The following is a 6,000-nucleotide window of genomic DNA, read 5'->3' on the forward strand; positions in this document are numbered from 1 at the left end:
GTTGGAACGTCAAGCAGTGGATCCAAGGTGAGCATTGGTATACTGCATGGACTACAGCCAACGAACACCACTGCTCAAAGAGCAGGGACCAGCAAAAGCACGTCTGAGATAAATATAACAGACGTCAGGAAGGAGACAGGTCTCAGTGGCGCCGGGGTTAAATGGTACCTGCGCTATCTGAAGGAAGGCCTGAAACCAGAAGAGGCCCTTAAGAAGGCTCAGGACAGACCTAAGCCATCTCTACCGGAGCCGAGAAAGCGGGGAGCAGCAGAGATCAGCCCGCATGAAGGGAATGCCCCCAAAAAACCCAGACCTGAACCCACGGGAGGAGAAAACCCGGGCAGGTCAGGAGTGAAGGCAGGACCCAGGAAGCCCGGCATTAGCTATGCTAGTGCGGTCAAGGGCATTCGACTGGCCATACTGCCAAAAAGGTTTCCCGAGCAAATACTCACTCGGGAGGAACAGGAAACCATTGAAGAACTTGTCGTCAAGCAGATGATCAAGGGATGGACGTCGAAACTGGTGTTCACCGGGATACGCTTTCGACCAGGCCTTATACTGGTGGACTGCGCGACGGAAGGTACCGCAGAATGGGTCAGAACCATAATTCCTAGATTGCCAGGCTGGGAAGGGGTGGAACTGTCAACATGTGCTGGAGATGATATACCAGGAGCCCACATGGTGACAGTTTTTCTCCCAAAGGCCGCGGCAATAGAAACAGAAGACCTCATGAGACTCCTAATTGCTCAGAACGAAGATCTCCATACTCGACTATGGAGAGTCTTCAGAAGCAAGATGGAGGGAAAGGGTAAACTCCTCACGATCGGGGTAGATGACCGATCCCTAGAGGCAATTAAACGTCGGAGTTGTCATATCAACTACCGATTTGGCAACATACCCGTGCATGTGCACAAGGAAAAGCCAAGGAAAGAGACCTCGGAGGAGGCATCGGGTGGAAAACTTACCGAGGTCCCTGAAGAAGTCGCGGAAGCCATAGAGGCGGAAAGAACGGGATCAACCAGGGAAATAGACCTGCTGCCCAGTGAAGAGCAGAAGCTGGACGACCTAGACCTAGGACTGCTAGGGCTCGGGGTGGACAGCGACGCGCAGGAAAGCGCCATGTCGGAGGAGGAGGGTGACACTCCGACAGTGGAGAAGAGCTCCAAACAATAACGGAGCCAATGGCCAGCACTAGGATAGCCCAGATAAACCTCCACCATGCGAGAGCTGCATCTGCAGTGATTGCAAGGGCAAATTCCAAGGACAACATTGGAATAGTGCTGGCTCAGGAGCCCTGGGTGTACCGGGGCAGATTCGCGGTCTGCAAGTAGGAGACATGCAGGTAATTTGGGACTCGTCTTGTGAAAAACCAAGAGCTTGCATAATTCTCAAACGTAATCTAAAATACATATGTCTTTCAGAGTTCTTAACCGGGGACCTTGTGGCTATCCAAGTCTCATTGGAAGCCGGGAGGAGCACTCGAAAGGTAGTGGTAGCATCGGGATACTTCCCAGGAGACGAGAGCCGGGCTCCACCGGAACAAGTCGCAAAGCTGACGGAGTATTGCGAGGAGAGGGCGTTACCACTTCTTCTCGGCTGCGATGCCAACGCCCACCACGTAGTGTGGGGAAGCAGTGACACTAATCGTAGAGGTGAGTACCTTCTCGAATTTATTCTTAGTAATAAGTTAGAAATATACAACGTAGGGAACACTCCAACATTTGTGACCAGCACCAGACAAGAGGTACTAGATATAACTCTAGGAAATACCCTAATGAACGGGATGGTCAGGAATTGGAGGGTGTCGGATGAACCCTCAATGTCTGATCACAGGATAATCAGATTCGACATTGAGGGTAACTCCGAAATAAAAAGAATAATAAGGAATCCCAAGAGAACGGATTGGGAATCCTACACAATGCACCTGAGCAACAACATTGCCCACCTTCAAGGGAGCGGTGACATCAGGAGCGAATTGGAATTAGAAACGGTGGTGGAAGACCTCAACACAATCGTCATTGACGCATATGAGGCCAGCTGTCCGGCCAAGACAGTCAAGTCATCAAGGGATGTACCATGGTGGAACAGAAACTTAGCCAGAATGAGAACGGAGGTACGAAAACTCTTTAACCGGGTAAAACGAACCGGGGACTGGCGGAGGTATAAAAATGCACTGACTGCGTATAGCAACGCCATCAGGGAAGCGAAACGGAACAGCTTTAGGGAATTCTGTGAAGGGATTGAACAGATCACAGAAGCAACTAGGCTGTACAAGGCTGTAGCCAAAGACGGGAGAATATCCTCTGTCTGCTTGAAAAAGGAAGATGGGACATTCACCGAGAATGAGGAGGACAGGGTACACCTGCTTCTCAGAACTCATTTCCCGGGGTCCTACCCCTCGGCGGCAGGCGACAATAATCTGCCTGACACCCCAACAACGAATAAAAGGGGAAGGAAAGAGAGCTGGAAACTAGCAAAAGAGGTATGCTCAGAAGCTAGGCTAAGATGGGCAGTGGGAACCTTTCAACCAATGAAATCTCCCGGAGCAGATGGCATTTTCCCTGCACTTATCCAGAGAGGCCTAGGAATTATCCTAGAGTCTCTTCTGAGGGTGGTAAGGGGGAGCATAGCACTGGGTTACATACCAAGGGCATGGAGACGGGCAAAAGTGGTCTTTATTCCGAAGGCGGGTAAAAAGGATCCTTTTCACCCTAAATCTTTCAGACCAATCTGCCTAACATCGTTCGTACTCAAAACGGTGGAGAAGGTAATAGACAACTATATTAGAACTAACGTTCTAAAGCGTAATCCCTTACATCACTGTCAACACGCTTACCGGGCAGGAAGGTCAACTGAAACTGCTCTGTATCAGCTGACAGAGGTACTACGGGACGCCATTGAAACAAAAGAAATTGCACTGTGCGCGTTTTTGGATATCGAAGGAGCATTCGACAACACATCGCACACAGAGATACAGGATGCCCTGAGCCGCAAAGGAGTGGGAAACACCCTGGCACTCTGGATGGGCAAAATGCTAGAAAGCAGACAAATAGAGGTACAAACAGGTACAAATTCTATTATCATGAACACCACTCAAGGCTGTCCACAGGGCGGAGTACTATCGCCGCTGATGTGGAGTATGGTAGTGGATGAACTCCTGGACGTGTTAACTAATACTGGAATACAAGTCCAGGGCTACGCGGACGACATTGTTCTAATCTGTAGGGGCAAATATGAAGATACCCTATGTGATAGAATCCAAACTGGATTAAGGGTTACTAGTGCCTGGTGCAGGAAGGTGGGACTGCGGATCAACCCAACCAAAACCACCATAGTACCATTCACTAGGAGGCGTAAGCTGGATCACCTGAAAGCCATAACATTACATGATATGGAGGTGAAACGAGAAACAGAGGTCAAATACTTGGGAATCACGCTAGACCAAAAATTACTCTGGAAGACACATGTCGGAAACACTTGTCGGAAAGCCACGAGGGCTCTGATGACTTGCAGATCCATAGCAGGAAAAAAATGGGGTTGTAGCCCGAAGATACTACTTTGGATATATACTGCAATAGTAAGACCAATGATTACCTATGGAGCGGTAATCTGGGCAGAAAGAACCCAACTCAGCACACAAGCCAGGGAATTACATAAGCTCCAAAGGCTGGCTTGCGTGTGTATCAGTGGGGCAATGAGGACATGCCCAACGGCATCCCTGGAGGTCCTTCTGGGATTAACCCCTCTCCATCTGCACATACAGATGCAGGCAAGGAGATCAATATTCAGGATGGCCGGTAGCATGAGTGAGGCGGGGAGCTGCCTAAATCGAAGGAAGATTGATATCCTTTCTAGGCGATATCCCGAATTACTGATACCGAGGGACAACATGACAACGAGGTTTCACTTCGATAAGAAGTTTGAAACACGTTGGAGTAACAAGACAAACTGGGAAAGCATGGCTGTGACATACGGCTTAAACCAGCAACTGATTACTTGGTATACTGACGGATCCCTCACAGCAGAGGGAGCGGGTGCCGGTGTCATTGGTCCAAGGAAAATGTACTTTGAGCCAATGGGCAGGTACACTAGCATATTCCAGGCGGAAATTTACGCCATAGACAAATGTGCCTCCTTTAATCTGCAAAGGAACTACAGGGGGCAGAACATAGCTATTCTCACCGATAGCCAAGCAGCGATCAAGGCACTTAGGTCCAACCAGGTGAACTCTAAACTGGTATGGGAATGCCTTGAGAGACTGAATACACTCGGCTCGTCCAACAAGGTCTGGATACTTTGGGTTCCAGGCCATGCTGGGTTGGAAGGCAATGAGGCAGCGGATGAACTAGCCAAGAAGGGAGCAGGGATGCCTTTATACGGGCCAGAACCCTTCTGTGGAATCGGAAACGGTTTCATGGCTATGAATCTAAGAAACGAAGGAAAACGGTTGAGGGAACTATATTGGGTGGGCCTACCAGGGATGGAGCAGTCCAGGGTGCTTATTGGGGGATACGAACCCATGCGCACAAAGGATTGCTTAAACCTCACCAAAAAGAACCTCCGAATCATAGTGGGAATTCTCACTGGTCATTGTCGGCTGAACTACCACCTAGGGAAGCTAGGGATATCTGCGGACACTGCCTGCAGGTTCTGTGAGGAGGAGGACGAAACCTCTATGCACGTCCTGGGACAGTGTCCAGCACTTGTGCAAAATAGGTCGATACATCTGGGAGAACACTTAATACCAGATGCAAAGCTGAAACTTCTGGAAGTGGGGAACATACTAAAGTTCCTAACGGTTACTGGCCTACTTGAGATACTATGATCAACAGGTACACTATAACCAGTAAAAGGGGCACAATAGTTCTTCAAGGACGCGGTGCGACTTTCCCTTAACAAAATAATAATAATAATATCCGGTTCCGATATCTGCACAAATAAAGTTAATAATCGTATATTTCCACATTTTAGAAATTGACCCGGCACCCCCCCTTATGTTCATCCCAGAAGTACAAAATTTGGCATGCGTGTAATGAAGTACATAATGCACAGTTTGGTCAAGTTTGAAGAAAATCCAACAATTATTAACAAAGTTATAGGGGGTGAAACTTTACAATTTTTTGTGAATTTCGTGCATTCTACAACCTGTATGACGTCATCATCACATATCAATTCGTCAATACCACAACGAAATGAGTTCTTATGAATTGGGTCCCAGAGAATTATTTTGTTTTAGTTTTATAGTTTTTTGTCAGCCAGACATGTGTGTATGTAGGTATATAATATATGCGTGCTAATGAACTTTGCGGGTAGTGCCTAATTCAAATAGATATAAGAAGTAAATCGGAAATATGGGTACGATCAATTTATATACGTGCATATATATGTGCACGGTAATAAGCAGTTTGTTTGTTTAGGGTGAGCGTGATATCTATGGCTGTAATATGTACGTATGTCTCGTAGTTTGGAAAAATATGAAGGATTATGTTGGATCTTACATAAGATGAACACAAAACCTTTATACCCGAAGCGGGAGCTTCCGGTATTCCATTGTTTATGAGTAGTTTCGTGGTTTCGATTAAAACGTGTTTAAAGTTTCGTCAATAGATTTTTCGTTCCAGAACTTACTAATGGCATATTCCAAAGTTCTTTTTCGTATACTGCGTCGATTTCTTATTTTTTGGTAGTATATGTTTTTTACATAATGCCTAGACCTTAGACAGCTAATTTCAACAATATGGGATATTATATAGGAGGGACGATTGAAATAGCTGCTGCTGTTGCCCGCTAATTTTCATTTTTAAGGTTTTATGTAAAACAAAACCTTATTAAAATCGATTCAATGTCTGAGCTTTGAAATCCCACGCATACAGCGAGTGGCATAAATTTAGGTGGATTTTTAAGGGGGGCTCCCCATACATGCATACAAGGGGGGATTCAAACATTTTTTTCACCGGATATAGTTGTGCAGGGTATCAAATGAAAGGTATCGATTTGTAC

The sequence above is a fragment of the Hermetia illucens genome, chromosome 1 (assembly GCF_905115235.1).
Source record: "Hermetia illucens chromosome 1, iHerIll2.2.curated.20191125, whole genome shotgun sequence".
Classification (NCBI taxonomy): Eukaryota; Metazoa; Arthropoda; class Insecta; order Diptera; family Stratiomyidae; genus Hermetia; species Hermetia illucens.